General features: G+C 42.2%; 1 non-coding gene across 1 annotated transcript; it reads right to left on the reverse strand.

Annotated features, from left to right (window-relative positions):
* Window positions 1-16,370: 16,370 nt before the first annotated feature.
* Window positions 16,371-16,474, reverse strand: LOC139037889 (U6 spliceosomal RNA). The gene has a single exon (XR_011490840.1). It is a non-coding gene; the product is annotated as a U6 spliceosomal RNA (small nuclear RNA).
* Between the last annotated feature and the right edge of the window lie 477 nt (window positions 16,475-16,951).

Consider the following 16,951-nt stretch of genomic DNA (forward strand, 5'->3'; position numbering starts at 1 on the left):
GTCCGACTCTTTGCAACCCATAGGCTGCAGCACACCAGGCCTCTCTGTCCTTCACCATCTCCCCACATTTGCCCAAGTTCATGTGCGTTGCATCAATGATGCCATCCAGCCATCTCATCCTCTGATGCCCTCTTCTCTTTCTGCCCTCAATCTTTCCCAGCATCAGGGACTTTTCCAATGAGTCAGATGACCAAAATATTGGAGTTTCAGCTTCAGCATCAGTCTTTCCAATGAGTATTCAGGGCTGATTTCCCTTAAGATTGACTAGTTTGATCTCTTTGCAGTCCAAGGGACTCTCAGGAGTCTTCTCCAGCACCACAGTTCGAAGGCATCAATTCTTTGACATTTTGCCTTCTTTACAGTCCAGCTCTCACAGCCATATGTGACCACTAGGAAGACCATAGCCTTGACTATATGGACCTTTGTTGGTAGAGTAATGTTTCTGCTTTTCAACATACTGCCTAGGTTTGTCATAGCTTTCCTGCCAAAAAGCAAAGTCTTCTGATTTCATGGCTGCAGTCACCATCTGCAGTGATTTTAGAGCCTAAAGGAGGAAATCTATCACTACTTCCACCTTCCTCCCCCCCTCTATTTGCCATGGAGTAATGGGACCAGATGCCATGATCTTAGTTTTTTTAATATTTAGTTTTAAGCCAGCTCTTTCATTCTCTTCTTTCACCCTCATCAAGAGGCTCTTTAGTTCCTCTTCTTTTCTGCCATTAGAGTGGTATCATCTACATATTTGAGGTTGTTGATGTTTCTCCTGCCTATCTTGATTCCAGCTTGTGACTCATCTAGCCCAACATTTCTCATGATGTGCTCAGTGTATAGATTAAACAAACAGGGTGACAGCAGACAGCATGTTGTACTCCTTTCTGAATCTTGAACCAATCAATCGTCCCATCAGGGTTCTAACTGTTGCCCCCTGACCCACATACAGGTTTCTCAGGAGACAGGTAAGATGGTCTGGTATTCCCATCTCTTTAAGAGCTTTCCACAGTTTATTATGATCCACACAGTCAAAGGCTTTGGTGTAGTTGATGAAACAGAGGTAGATGTTTTTCTGGAATTCCCTAGCTTTCTCTATGACCCAGCAAATGTTGGCAATTTGATCTCTGGTTCCTTGTACTTTTCTAAACCCAGCTTGGACATCTGTAACTTCTTGGTTCACATAATGCTGAAGTCTAGCATGCAAGATTTTAAGGGTGACTTTACTAGCATGAGAGATAAGTGCAATTGTCCAATGGTTAGCACATTGTTTAGTACTACCCTTCTTGGAAATTAGGATGAGGATTGACCTTTTCCAGTCCTGTGGCCACTGCTGGGTCTTCTAGATTTGCTGACATATTCAGTGAAACACCTTGATGGCATCATCCTTTAAGGATCTGAATAGTTCTACTACAATTCTATCATATCTACTAGCTAGCTCTATTAACAATGGTGCTTTCTAACCCACTTGACATCGCTCTCTAGAATGTCTGGCTCTGGGTGGCTGACCACACTATCGTAGTTATCCAGTTCATTTGGATCTTTTCTGTACAGTTCTTTTCTGTATTCTTTCCATCTCTTCTTGATCTCTTCAAAGTCTACTAGGTCTCTACTATTTATATCCTTTATTGTGCTCATCTTTGGGCAAAATGTTCCCTTGATTTTCCAATTTTCCTAAAGAGATCTCTAGTCTTTTCCCTTCTGTTGTTTTCCTCTAATTTTATACACTTTTCACTGAAGAAGGCCTTCTTGTGTCTCTGTGCTGTTTTTTGGAAATCTGCATTTAGATGATATACCTTTCCCATTCTCCCTTGCCTTTTGCTTCCCTTCTTTCTTTAGCTATTTGTAAGACCTCCTCAGATAACCACCTTGCTGTCTTGCTTTTCTTTTCTTTGGGATGGTTTTGTTCGCTGCTCTTGTACAATATTATGAACCTCCATCCGTAGTTCTTCAGGCACACTGTTTATAAGTTCTAATGCCTTGAATCTATTCATTATCTCCATTGTATATTCATAGGGGATTTGATTAAAGTCACACCTGGCTGGCCTAGTGGTTTCCCCTGATTTCATTAGTTTAAGCCTGAATTTTGCTATGAGATGTTGATGATCTGAGCCACAGTCAGCTTCAGGTCTTGTTTTTGCTGACTGTATACAGCCTCTCCATCTTCGGCTACAAAGAATGTCATCAATTTGATTTCAGTATTGACCATTTGGTGATGTCCATGTGTAAAGTCATCTCTTGTGTTGTTGAAAAGGGGTATTTGCTATGACCAGTGCATTCTCTTGGCAGAATTCAGTTAGCCTTTGCCCTGCTTCATTTTGTTCTCCAAGGCCAAACTTGCCTGTTACTCCAGGTATCTCTTGACTTCCTACTTTTGCATTCCAAACCCCGATGATGAATAGAACATCATTTGTGTGTGTGTGTGTGTGTTAGTTCTAGGAGGTCTTCTAGTTCTTCAAAGAACTAATCAACTTCAGCTTCTTTGGCATCAGTGGTAGGGGCATAGGCTTGGACTACCATGATGTTGAATGACTTGCCTTGGAAACGAACCAATATCATTTTGTCATTTTTGAGGTTGCACCCAAGTACCACATTTTGGATTCTTTTGTTGATTATGAGGGTTACTCCATTTCTTTTCTGGGATTCTTGCCCACAGTAGTAGATATAATGGTCATCTGGGTGAAATTCGCCCTTCCCATCCATTTTAGTTCACTGATTCCTAGGATGTCGATGTTTATTCTTACCACCTCCTGTTTGACCATATCCAATTTACCTTGATTCATGGACCTAACATTCCAGCTTCCTGTGCAATAAACTGTTCTTTGCAGCATCAGATTTTACTTTCATCACCAGACACATTCACAACTGAGCGTCATTTCTGCTTTGGCCCAGCTGCTTCATTCTTTCTGGGACTGTTAGTGGTTCTCCTCTGCTCTTCCCCAGTAGCATCTTAGACACCTTCCAACCTAGGGGACTGGTCTTTTGATGTCTTATCTTTTTGTCCTTTTATACAGTTCATGAGGTTCTCACAGCAAGGATACTGGGGTGTTTGCCACTCCCTCCTCCAGTGGATCATGTTTCGTCAGAACTCTCTGCTATGACCTGTCTGTCTTGGGTGGCTCTGCGTGGCATGGCTCATAGCTTCGAGTTATGCAAGCCCCTTTTCCATGACAAGACAGTGATATGGGAAGGGGGACACCGGCTACAGAGGGTGACAGACTTTACCAAAAGTCCAGGACAGCCTGCAGAGTCACACCACAGACAGAGTAGATAGAAAACTTGATACCATCACTTGTTAAGCCCATTGGTCATCGTCGTCTCACAGGAATCCCTCACAATTAAACTCCTTTCTGAACCCCTGCCGGCCACTGTGGTGTTAGACCTGCTTCCCTGCTTCCTGGGAGCGCCCTTCCCTCTCTCCTCTGCCCTACCTCTCTCTCCTCTGAAGTCATCAAATTTATTAGAGAAAAAAAAAAAAAAACCCTGGAGAGCAGTTTAGCTTTCCCCTGTCTTAACCTGTCTCTTCCAGAATAGAAGCATGCTCCTGTCTTTGTTTGACCAAAAAGTCTATTACAGTGTTTTCCCAATCATAAGGATGATTTCCCTGAAGATGAAGTCTGCCTCCACCTCTAGACTAATGGGTGCAAATTATAGGTAGGTTTTAAAATAGCAGTGTCTCTAGAAAATAAACTTATAGCTACCAAAGGGGAAAGGTGGTGGGGAAGGAGGTTGGGAATTTGGAGTTTGGGATTAGCAGATACACATTACTATAGATAAAGTAGATAAACATCAAGGTCCTACTGTATAGCAAAGGGAACTGTATTCAGTATCTTATAATAAACTATATATTTATAGTATAATGTATTATACTATATAAACATTAATAAATATTTAATTTTATTAATAAATATTTATATAAATATAAACACTATATTATATATAAGCTATATTTATAGTATAGTTTATTATAAAAAGTATCTGGAAAAGAATATATATATAAATTATATATAATATATATATGAATTGGAATCACTTAGCTGTACACCAAATACTAACACAACATTGTTAAGTCAACTATACTTCAATTTAAAAAACAGCAGTGTGTCCAAACTTACCTTACACCATCCCACCTCCAAACATACACACATATATAGATATGTAGGTAGGTAGATGATTGATTGATAGATAATAAATAGATCATAGGTAGAAAGATAGGTGAGTGACCCTAGATTAGGGCTCCACAGGTGGCTCAGTGGTAAAAAAAAAAAATCTGCCTGCCAATGAAGGAGACGCAAGAGACACAATCCCTGGGTCGGGAAGATCCCCTAGAGAAGGGAATAGCAACCCACTCCAGTATTCTTGCCTGGAGAATCCCCATGGACAGAGGAGCCTGGCAGGCTACAGTCCATGGGGTTGCAAACAGTCAGACATGATTGACCATGCCCACAGCAGCAGCAGATAGATACATGATAGAAAGAAAGATAATAGATACAGATAAATTGTGAGCATCATAAGCGAAGGATAACTGCCTATTTCCACATTGGCTTGCAACAGTGGCCCGCATCCTCTGCTGCTGCTGCTCTGCTATTAGACACAGAGTCGTGTCCAACTCTGTGTGACCCCATAGGCGGCAGCCCACCAGGCTCCCCCGTCCCTGGGATTCTCCAGGCAAGAACACTGGAGTGGGTTGCCATTCCCTTCTCCAATGCATGAAAGTGAAAAGTGAAAGTGAAGTCGCTCAGTGATGTCCGACTCTTCTCGACCCAATGGACTGCAGCCCACCAGGCGCCTCCACCCATGGGATTTTCCAGGCGAGAGTACTGGGGTGGGGTGCCATTGCCTTCTCCCCGGCATCCTCTCCCTACCCTCAAACCCTCTGGTCAGTGCTCTAGGTCAAGTGGCTCGCTATGTGGCAGCCCTCCTTGGGGACGATCACCCTTCAGGGCTGCGGTGCTTGACGGCTTCCCAGGCTGGTCTGCAGCAGTGATCAGGACATGGTGTGTCAGGAGCTCACACGTTCCTCAGTTGACCCTCCCCAGGCCAGATCATCTCACCAGACAGCAGCAGCAGTTAGGTGTTTAGCCATAGAGCAGATTGAGCTCCACTGAGGGCCAAGACAGGGCAAAAAACCATCAAGGGAACAAGCAGGTAACTTTTAGGGACAAGCCAGTCCAAGGGGACTTGGCGGGGATAAAGTGCACAAGGAGCCTCTGACTCTGTCTCCTGAATCTCCCCCTTTCTTTAGAGTCCTTACATTCTGTCTCATCACCCCTGGGGCATGTGGCCCCCATTTCCCCTACTGCAGACATAGACAAAGCACCTCCCATCAGGCAGAGGAAAGACTAAGAGGAATTCTTCAGAGGTGAGTGGACTTAAGAACCTGACCCCGGACATGGCTGTTTTTTTCTTTCACAAAGCAAAATGAGCTCAATGAGTAGTAATTCAAGTCCCTTTCCCTTTCTTCCTTGGCCCAGGGAAGACTGGAATCTTCAAATGGACTTCAGAAGGTGCTTCCCTGATGGATCAGGGGTGAGGAATCTGCCTGCCAGTGCAGGAACCCGGGTTCGATCACTGATGCAGGAAGATCCCGCATGCTGCGGGGCAGCTCAGCCTGTGAGCAACTATTGAGCTTGCGCTCTGGAGCCCGCGCTCTGCGGCAAGAGACGTTACCACAATAAGAAGCCCACCCACTGCAACCAGAGAGTAGCCCCCACTGGCCACAACTAGAGAAAAACCGGAGCAGCAACGAAGACCCAGCACAGCCACAAATAAATAAAAGTATTTTTAAAAATAGACTTTGGTTAAAACAGAAGATAATAGTCAAAGATGCAGTGTTAAATATCCCCAAAGGCCAAATTTATAATGTAGAGATTTTTGATAATTAAATTTTGGCAACAAGTTGGCTAGGACAAGAATTGACATGTGGGCCTTAACGCTGAGTTTCTTATGCTACTTTTGGCTTTCCTTGACATTATTTCCTACTTTAAATTCAACAAATGATCACTTACTCTTTTATCATATTTTAGTATGAGTGATTTAATGCCACTGATACTCAAAATAAGCCTGCACACACCCCTTATGTCAGAGCTTCCCTGGTGGCTAGGTGGTAAACAAACTACCCACCAGTGCAGGAGACACAGGTTTAATCCCTGGGTCGGGAAGATTTCTTGGAGGAGGAAACAGCTACCCATTCCAGTGTTCTTGCCTGGGAAATCAGGCCTGGAGGGTAGAGGAGCCTGGCAGGCTGTAGTCCATGGGGTCATATCAGCGTCAGACATGACTTAGCAACTGAACAACCACCCCTTGTGTCAAGCGCATGGATTTTGAGCACATTGTCTCCCTAATTCCTGGAACAACCCAGTGAGCTAGAGGCTGCCTCAGAGATGACAAAACTGAAGTTCAGAGAAAATCAAGTATCTTACCCCAAATCACATAACTCATAAGTAGCAGAACCAGTTCTGTTAGATTTCAAAGTTGATGGAGAAAATGACAAACTTATCAGAAGTCTTCTTTCCTTGGGGTTTTGTTTTGCTTTGTTTTGTCTGTTTGGCTCCTTTCTCCATCAGCCTAAGAGCTGGCTCAAGGCTAGGCTTTCCCCTCCTCCTGGGCATCTGTCCTGTTCCTCTAAGATGGGTCAGGGGGCCTCCTCCGAGATCCACAGTGTACCGCACAGCTTGATCACGGCCCTTGGCACCCTGAGTGAAATTTACAGGATTTGCCTTCTCGGGTCCCCTTCCAGGCTGAGCACCACAGGACCGCCTCCTCTTTCCTCCACAGTACCTCACACGGTGCTCAGTACTATAGCAGAGTCTCAGGGCATATCTCCGGACTTGAACTACCAACGGAAGCCACAGGTTAGTCTAAGGAATAAATATTAATATTCTGCTACTATAGAAACCTTGAGATACAAACAGACCTCTTATTCCCAAATCTGTTTGCTATGGAGCGTGTGTGTAAGTTTGTGTGCAAAATTAGAGTGGGTACCATGAGCTTTCTCTCTCCTTCTATCAGACTGTCATGCCCAGCATCACCTAAAATTATCATTCCTATGGAAATTCCATTTCTCTCCCTGAACGTCAGACATTTCTGTTTCCTTTAAATATAATCCCTCGTTTTACCTCTCACCTTCTCCTCCTTATCTCCTTTCCTTCTGACAAGCTATGAGCTCTAACCTCACCTTCATTAAACTCAGAATGGACTGCTGTTTGTTTCATGTCAGAGGCAACAAAAGGTGCTGATAAGACCTTGTTTTTGAAATGAACAATCTAACCCCATTGTTCTTGGAAATTAATGGCATAACTAGAATTACAGAACATTTCCCATGTGCCAGGGGCCATTTGAAGCACTCTGCTTACATTCACTCATTTACTCCTCACAGCATCTCTATGAGGTCAGTGCTATTAATATTATTATTATCCTCAATTTACAGATGAGGAAACTGAGGTAGAGACAGGGGACGTAACTTGCGCAGGGCCACACAGCTAGTAAGCGGTGGAATCAACTGGTAAAGCTGAGCAGACTGGCTCAGGTTCCAGGACAGTCCATGAATGCATCCCATCACCAGGTCCTTCTCTTTCACTATGACATGAAGTCTATGAGACACTGACCTCATGTCAGTTGTCCAAGCTGGAAATTATAGAATCTTCAGATTAGAAAAGACCTTGTAGTCCAATCTAACTCAATTTCCTACCCACTGCAAACTCCCTTCAGAAACTTTCCAGACTGATGAGCATAAATACATTCAGTTCTGCTTGAGTACTCCCAGTGACAGGGGAGAAATGCTGTAATATGGAGATGAAATATAAACTGTTCATGGATAAATTATTGCATAATAAAAACATGCCTAATGGCCACGCTTCCCTAATATGTTCATTTGCTAGTTATGTTTTTATACGCAAACTCATCTTGATAAAATTGTTTCTTGAAAAAAACTTGGAGTGTAATTTGTCTTGAGACATCTGCATTTTCCTTTCATACCTCCTTATTAATGGGCTTATTTTCAGAGAGGAAAGTATAACAAAGATAACAGAGCAAAAAGAGTCATATATACTCCTATTGTTGTTTGGGGGTTAAAAATGAATGCTAACAGTGCATGAGTGATCTTTTTAATATTTGCAGTTAATTTCCCACATAGACTTTCAAAAGCTACCATGATACTGTTTCCTCCCACTATTTAAAAATCTGTTTGAAACGAACTACTGGAAAAGTTAGGACAGAATAAATCCTTCTAAATGGAACAATTTATTCGATATTTAACCCCCAATTATGATGGAAATATCAGTGGCAGCTGTTCATTATGTATGTTTGTAGCCTGTGTTTATGCCCCAGCAGGGGAAGAAAACTCAGGATCCTTTACTTTTTTAAAAAAATATATCTTTATAATTCTTTTATTTTTTTGGCCTCACTGCACAGCACGTGGGATCTTAGTGCTCCGACCAGGGATCGAACTCACTCACCTTTCATTGGAAGCACAGAGTCTTAACTACTGGACCGCCAGGGAAGTCCCAGGATCCCATGCTTTTGAAGAGATATCTAAATACTCTAGTTACACAAAACTTACAAATATGGTCTTCATGGAAAACAATGGTACCATCCCATCTAAGACTGTGGGTTCTGAACTGGATGGTCTAAGATTAAATCCCTGCAATTTCATACCTGGTTGGGATATTAAGCACATTCTATGTTTTCAGCATCATACCTAACATTTTAAGTGCCCAATAAATGCTAATGATATTGTTTTCCTATTAAAATGAGATGTTTTCAGATTTGACAGAGGGTTGGGACTGAGAATCAGGGAACAGACTCAAAGACTTGTGGTCCAAAGCTTTCTGTTTCCTCCAATTTATCCCAAAATTAAAACTGGGGCAGTAAGGTAGCCCATGATTGACATATCAAAGTGCCAAAAAGACAGACTAGTGCACAGAGAAGGAAGTTCATGAACGTTGTAGGGTAAGATGTGGGCATGACCCATGTCAGGTAAGATAAGAGCAGTCCGGAATACCCAGAAGCCAGAGACCCACTTTTGGGGTCATCAGGGGAACAGGCATAGAAATATCTCCCATCCCTAAGGTGACTTAAGACTGAACAATCTCTACATGTCCTTCCTCGCCATGGAGGACTAGCCCCAGACTGAGCTTCTGATAACCTGGATCTTAGTCCTGGGTTTGCCCTCTGTCAAATTTCAGGCCACTTACATTTTCTGAACCACAGTTTTGTCATAATAATATTGTTTTCTGCCTCGCTCAGGGTTACAGAGATAGTGTGGAAAAGTGCATTGAAACAAGGTTTCAGAGTACTATCAATACAAATGTCACATTTCATCACTATTACTGCTGTCTGCTAATACAATTACTGACTTCCCAGGACCTAGGGAGCAGGGGCCAGGAGGCACGCTGAAGCAAAGGCAACTGAACACATGTCATAGAGACAGGCTCAAAGTTTCTTTTTGCACCTCACAAGCTGAGCTTAAGGCTGGACCCAAAACCATTGCTAACCAAGCCTCACGTGTTGATTTGAAAGTATTCCCTTGACCTTGCATTCTTAGGAAGCGCTTAGCAATTTTTCAGTGGGTGATGATATTAACATCAAATGGTCAGTTTAAAACATCATTCCAATGATGGGAAATGCATTCTATCAACTAGAATGGCAGAGTTTAAAACAGGACACTTTCTACACATGCCTCAGTACAAGGACGCAACAGTTTGCTCACTGATATAAGTAGAGTTAATAGGTAATCGCAGATGGCTCTAGTGCTAAAGAACCCTCCTGTCAATGCAGGAGACATCAGAGACGTGGGCTCGATCCCTGGGTCAGGAAGATCCCCTGGAGAAGGGAATGGCAACCCACTCCAGTATGCCTGCCTGGAGAATCCCGTGGACAAAGGAGCCTGGAGGGCTGCAGTCCACAGGGTCGCAAAGAGTTGGAAACGACTGAAGTGACTTAGCATGCACGCAAATATTATGCAATAATAGACTAGTTGCTTTTCCTCATTAAGCAAAAATAGCTAAGATCTCTTAATATTAAAATTTTAACTATAAAAATTTCCCTAAAGTGAATAAGGCCTGCCGTCATTTTTAGTAATGAAATGTGCCGTTTTCTCCATCTTAATGAAACTATTATTTTTGTTCATGTGAGTGATTTTATTCATTAAAAAGGAACGACACGGGTATGGTTAATGGTCACAGAGTCCTTGGAGAGTCCCGGCATTTTAGAGCCAGACCAAATCCCAGACTGGTACTCACAGTGTACATCCAAGGATCTCCATCTGAAGGTCTAAAAGCTGCTTTTCTGTGCCACTGGATCTGTTAGATAGCTGTGGGACTCTGGGCAAGTGATCCAAATGTTCTTTGACTCTATTTGTCAGTCGGTATGAATGAAGAACATCCAGTTCCACCATACTTTAAGATTACTATGCTGGCATCTGTTTATATAATTTTTTAAGCAAATAATAATGTGTTTCAACAGAGTATGGCTTTCTTTCTATTTTTGACCACAAATGGCGGGGGAGTGGGGGCGGTGGTGGGAACTGGCTGTATTTTAATTTTTTCTGTTATTGGGGAAAATCTAGAATTTCTTAATACCCTGAAGGTGGGACCTGGGGTTGATTATTTTGTATTTCCCATGGTACCTCTAACCTACAAGGTACTTGAAAATAGTGACGAGCTGTAGAATTTCATCATTGCATGTTTCATTGTACTTTGGATAAAAGCATCCTGCTCAGAAACACCACTGGGAAAAAAATCTTAATGTAGTATATGCTTCCCACGAACTGAGTTTTAATTGTGTTGGCCAATATCAGTTGATTAATGCCTACTGGCATACAAGCACACTCTTACACATAGTTCATCTAGAGTTTGGGGGAAAGGTATTTCGTTTTTCCCCCTACTCTGTGCTATTGGGTTGGTGCATTCCATTGTTAATTTGTATTCAGAGCAATAGTTCCCAAAGCTACTCTCCAACAACATAAATGTTGACATGCTGGTTAAAATGGATGATGTAAATAGAGCCATTGAGAATATTCTGGACATTCTATTTTATGATTTGGAACCTGCAAAATGTCCAAGATGTGACAGACATTACAATCTCTCAAGGGAGTCACAACTAAACCAGTTTATGACTGGTTGACTTAAGACTGTCTAAATCTCAGCTACAAGATCAGTTGTGTCACTCTCTGGAGTTCTGTGCTCCAGAGGGGCTATTTTAAAGATGCAGTGGAAGTTCCCACCCACCTTTTCTGATTTCTGTCACACAGGGTCACCCACTCCCCCGGAGCATGTAGCTCCCTGCCGTGGCGGCCACATAAGGAAACCATGGCACTCACGGCTTGCAACACGTGTAATTCATTTTCTTCATGGAATGACTCAAGAAGAGATTTTTTAGAATTCAATCTGAGTCTCAGTAATTCAATTTGTGGAAAGAAGCAAGCAAAACTTTAATTCCATCATAATGAGTTTCATGTGTGAATGTATTAACTAATTTTTTTTGCTGGGTAATATATTAGGTAAATAGAGTGGGGAACATGGTGAATGAGGACAGCCAAAGGATTGCCCTGAAGGTTGGGGACTGTTTCCCTCTGTGCACCCAGGAAAGGCTTCACGAAGGCAGACAGTCTGGGGCAATCCCATCACTGGTCTCCAGGCCTGAACTTGAAAGTCTATCCACACCCAGGATTTCTGTTTCCTCTTAAGAAAGCCGGGACTGGTTTTGCCTGCCCTACCCACACACAGCTTGATGAAAATGTAACCTTTTCACTCACTTTCTGGGCTCTACAGGGGAAAAAAATCAGCTTTCTCCTGTTAGTAATTAAACCAGCTGTCGTAATACTTAGATTGGGTTGCAGTGCTTTTCATGTAAGCTGCATGGCTGACTTTTTGCTTCAGAAACTTGGCTGGTGCTTCCAGCAACCACTGTGAAGTTGGTAAAAAACGGACGCTACTCCTGCCGTATCTGACGCTTGACCAGAGCAGTAGAAGATTTCTCTGGTTGCCACGAGGGTGTCTAGATTATGTAATTTCATCTTTGCCAATACAATATTACCAAGGCAAGAGACAGAGAGAACTCCCTAGTTTCTGAATAGCATATTGACTGCTATTTCCTAAAGAAAATCACACAAGGCTTCTGAGAGATGTTAGTGTTGTGCTAAGTGAGGAATTGGTTAAAAACAGATTGTGTGTGTGTGTGTGTGTGTGTGTGTACACACATATGGGTAGTGTCAGGGCGGCAGGGGGGTCCTTGTGGTTGGAATTCTGGTGAGCCTGCTTTTGACTGTCTTTCATACCAGCTTTATTCTTCCCTGTGGACATTTTTCCAGTCACTGCTGACCTTTGTTGATTTAAAAGCAAGGGAAAGATCTGTAAGAACAGGAGAGGAATATATTTGCCCACAAATGGAATCAATGTGTCTTCTTTCTATGTTATAAAACAGAGTCACTTGGTCTTATAGTTTTGGTGTTCTTGGTGGTGTTGGATGGAAGAAATGAGAACCCCAGATTACAACAACAGTTATGAAACTGGTACATCTTAAAGACATTGATGGGAAGAGGTTTAAATGTATAGGCATTCTTGGGCACGTCCTTATAATCAGGTATTGGGGAGAAAGTAATTGTTAGGGCAGAGAAGGGGACAGCTACCCCCACCCACAAATCTCAAGGTCATTGAGTAACCCAGGCCATCCTAAAGCTAGGTTATTTGACTTTTAGGAATATTACAAGAAGGGCCCTTGCTCTTTGAGAACCACATAGGCTACAGCTGTATTATAAGCCCTGGGGAAAGGCACCTGCCAGTTGGTGGTAAGGATGCTTGGTGTGAAAAGGGGTGGGTGGCCCCACCCCCAGGAGAATGCAGCACCCTGGTTTTAGATGTCAGAGAAAGTAGTTAGCTCTACCCTACTCAGGGCGTTCCCTCGTCCTTGTAGATGCTATGAATATGAGCCAGGCCCTCCATTGAACATTTCACCTACTTTTTAATAACCTTTATCATGTGTGTACATGTGTGTGTGGGCTTAGTTGCTTCAGTTGTGTCTGACTCTTTGCAACCCTATGGACTGTAGCCCGCCAGGCTCCTCTGCCCAGGGGGATTCTCCAGGCAAGAATACTAGAGTGAGTTGCCATGCCCTCCTCCAGGGGACCGTCCTGATGTAAGGGTCAAACCCGCACCTCCTGTGTCTCCTGCATTGCAGGCAGATTCTTGACCCACTGATCTACCTGGGAAGCCCAATCCTTATTATAAAGTTGATAATTCTCATGAAAAAAAAAAAAAAAACTGAGGCTCAGAGAGATACAGATTCCATGATGAGATGGCAGAGTAAGATTCAATCCTGTGTTTGACCAGAAAACGCTTCTCTGATTCACCTCATCTCACCTTTATTTATACCACTTGCCGTTGGTGTTTACCTCTAACTTCCTCATTTCTCTATCCATATTTCTATGTTCAGCTCAGTTCAGTTCAGTTGCTCAGTCGTGTCTGACTCTTTGCGACCACATGGACTGCAGCACGCCAGGCTTCCCTGTCCATCACCAACTCCCAGAGCTTGCTCAAACCCATGTCCATTGAGCCAGTGATGCCATCCAACCGTCTCATCCGCTGCTGTCCCCTTCTCCTCCTGCCCTTCAATCATTCCCAACATCAGGGTCTTTTCAAATTTCTATGTTAAGTATTGCTTAAAATTTCTACCCTGGGGGGGTGGGGGCTGGAGGAAGAAAAGGAATTAGCTTCCTCCTTCCTGTTTGCATACCTATTTCACTTTCCCACACACAAGTTCATTTAACTCTTAATCACCCCCAAGCAAGAACATTTCAATGTTGCGATCTGCCACAGAATAAGAACATTTTCCTCAGCACGAAGCTCAGAAGTGATTGCCCAAATTAATCAAGTTGCCTGAAGCCTTGATTGTGTAGAAAATTTCAATGGAAAATGTTCCATTTTGCTCTCTGCCCCACCTCTCTCAGCACATTGATGGGTCATCATAGAATGCCTTACTCAATTATTCCTTTGATTTCAGACCCAGTAGAGGAGAGAAGGGAGAGAGCCTTTGGAGATAATTTTTCAAATACACAGGGAAGAGTGTGGGGAACAAGCATTTTCTTGCATTGCTGTTGATTAAGAAGTGTGAAAAGACCTCTCTAGCAACTCGATGATACATTTCAAGAATCTGAACAATATTTATTGCTCTATGATCAAACAGTTCTACATCTGGGAATTTATTCTAAGTCAGTCATCATAGACATGTACAAATATTTGTATGCACAGAATTGCTTATCACAGAAATGGATTATAGTAGTGAAAAATGGGAAATAATCTGTGTCAGTGATAGGGGCTTGGTTAAGAAGACCATGACACATCCATACATTATAATATTTTACAGTCAGAACAAGGGGCTCTACAAAGAATACTTAATGATTGGAAGAAATGATCTTGAGATATTATGCAAATAAAAATATATCAAGAAAGTTCTTTTGCTTTCATTCCAGAATCACCTAAGCAATTATTTTGTTCCTGTACCTCATTCATTCTCTGACTCTTTATTTTTTAAATTTTTATTGAAATATACTTGATTTATGTTGTGTTAGTTACAGGTGTACAACAAAGTGATTCACATTATACTTATATATATATATATCAGCATATTGATATATATATATAGATTTAAATTCTCTTCCATTATAGGTTTTTACAAGATATTGAGTAGAGCTCCCTGTGTAATACAGTAGGTGCTTATTGGTTATCTATTTTATATATAGTAGTGTGTATATGTTAATCCTAAATTCCTAGTTTATCCCTCCCCATTTTCCATTGGTTACCATAGGTTTATTTTATATGTCTGTGAGTACTTCTGCTTTGTAAAAAATATTTCAAGAAAGTTCTATTCAGTTATGGCACCTACTAGCCGCATGTGGCGATTTAAATTCTGTTAAATATAATTAAAATTTAAAATCCAGTTTCTCAGTCGCACAAAGCACAAGTATTCAATAGCTATCATATTGGACACTGCAGACATTTGCAGCAGATTCTGTTGCAGGATGCTAATAAAGACTATGGTTTTATTTTTTACCCCAATGTATATGCACACACAGAAAAATTAGAAAAAGAAACATGCACAATAATAATTGTGATGATCTTGTTTGGTGGGACTAGATAAGAGGTAAACGACCTTTTTCTGTAAAGAGCCAGATAGCAAAGATTGAGACTGTGTGGGCCGGACAGGCAGCGCTGCAACTATTCAACTCTGCTCTTATACTGACACATGTAAGCGGATGGACATGCCTCTGTCCCAATAAAACTTTATAAACAGAATCAGGTAGTAGACTGAATCTGGCCCAGAGGCCGTCATGAGACCTCTGGGTTAGATAACTGGTGATGTTCCGGTTTTATCTTTAGTTTGGGTTTGTCTGCGGCGGGTCTTCCCTGCTGCGTGCAGGCTTTCTCTGGCCGCTGCGAGTGGGGGCTGCTCTCTCGCTGTGGACGTCCCGGGGGCTCCCCTCACTGCCCAGCACCGGCTGCGGGCGCATGGGCTTCAGCGGTTGCCATGGCAGCGAGGCTTAGTTACCCCAGGACACGTGGGATCTTAGTTCCCAGGCCAGGGATGGAACCCACGTCCCCTGCATTGGCAGGTGAATTCTTAACACTGGACCAGCAGGGAAGTCCCAACGTTTGGGGTTTTTTGATGGGCAAATTCATATTCAAATTAAGAAAAATAATTTCCTTTTTAAAAATAAAACTCACTGGGAAAATTATATATATATATATATTTAAGTCTATACATATATTTCCAGGCATCTGGGTACAGATATATGGAATTCTTTTCGAAGTAAGGATGCCAGTTATTAATTTATTCAAATTGTCATACACCAATGATCCCATGTTCTCCTTCCCACTCCTGCCATCAAGTCTGTCATGCCACACTTTCCAGCTCCCACAATACAACAAACACCTGTTGCTCCCCTAATTTATCTGCTGTTTGTGTAGTTTTTATTTTAGAGTAGAATACAATCAAAATACACTTGATAAATGGCACCATTTTTTTTCTTTTTTATTTTTCTTAAGTTTTTTTTCTTTTTGTGGAGGGCAATCTGAGATGCTAAAAACGATCAAGTGCTTTTACTTGCACCTTTTTGATTCTTGGTGAAGTTGAATATCTTTTCATATGTTTATTGTCCATTTATATTTCTTCCTTCAGTTGCTTTGCTCACTTCCTGTTTCCACTTTCCTACTGGAATGGTTTTCTTACTGATATGGGAGAATCTCTCGGTACAAGGACTATTAAATTGTGTCTTATGCGTGCTGCAAATATTGTCTCCAGGGCTACCATTTGTCTTTTACCATTGCTATCTGCATATATTTTGACCCAGCCATTAAAAATTTTTTCTGCTATCAAATCTGTCTTATAAAAATATGGATTGCTTCATTAATCTGCATATCACTCTTTTTCAGGGACCATGCCAATTTTCCCTGCACCATTCCACTTTTAGTATATGTGCCAAAGCTAGCATGCCCCTAATTTATTAGTTTAACTTCTTTGGAGGATAGTGCCTGGATGTTTGTCACTGAGATTGCTGAGATGGAAATGCACCTCTTAGAACACAGTTTCTTGGTGACACCAATGTGTGCGTCTTTTGCCTCACATGTTGCCAGCAGAATGTCCTACATAAAAGTCTTTCAGGGCACGTTTGGTGATAGCGAAGGTGGTGATGACCTTGCCAACCAAAATTCTGTCTGTTAGCAGAGTCCCCAGTGACTCCAAATAAACAGAGAGCAACTGCAGACACTCAGATGCACGCTCTCTGCACCAGCTGCTGATGCTCTGCGAGGGGCGTGGATGGAGAATTCAGGCGGCTGGCCTGTCTCTCCTGCAGAAGAGGTTGTGCTCCTTTTCTTGGTTTTCAAACTGTGCTGCTTGAGTCCTGGGCGAAGATAGAAAAGAGCTGAATTTTAGGGTCTGGCCCCTTACTTGGCTCCAATCAGACTAT

Source organism: Odocoileus virginianus, chromosome 12 (genome assembly GCF_023699985.2).
Source record: "Odocoileus virginianus isolate 20LAN1187 ecotype Illinois chromosome 12, Ovbor_1.2, whole genome shotgun sequence".
Classification (NCBI taxonomy): domain Eukaryota; kingdom Metazoa; phylum Chordata; class Mammalia; order Artiodactyla; family Cervidae; genus Odocoileus; species Odocoileus virginianus.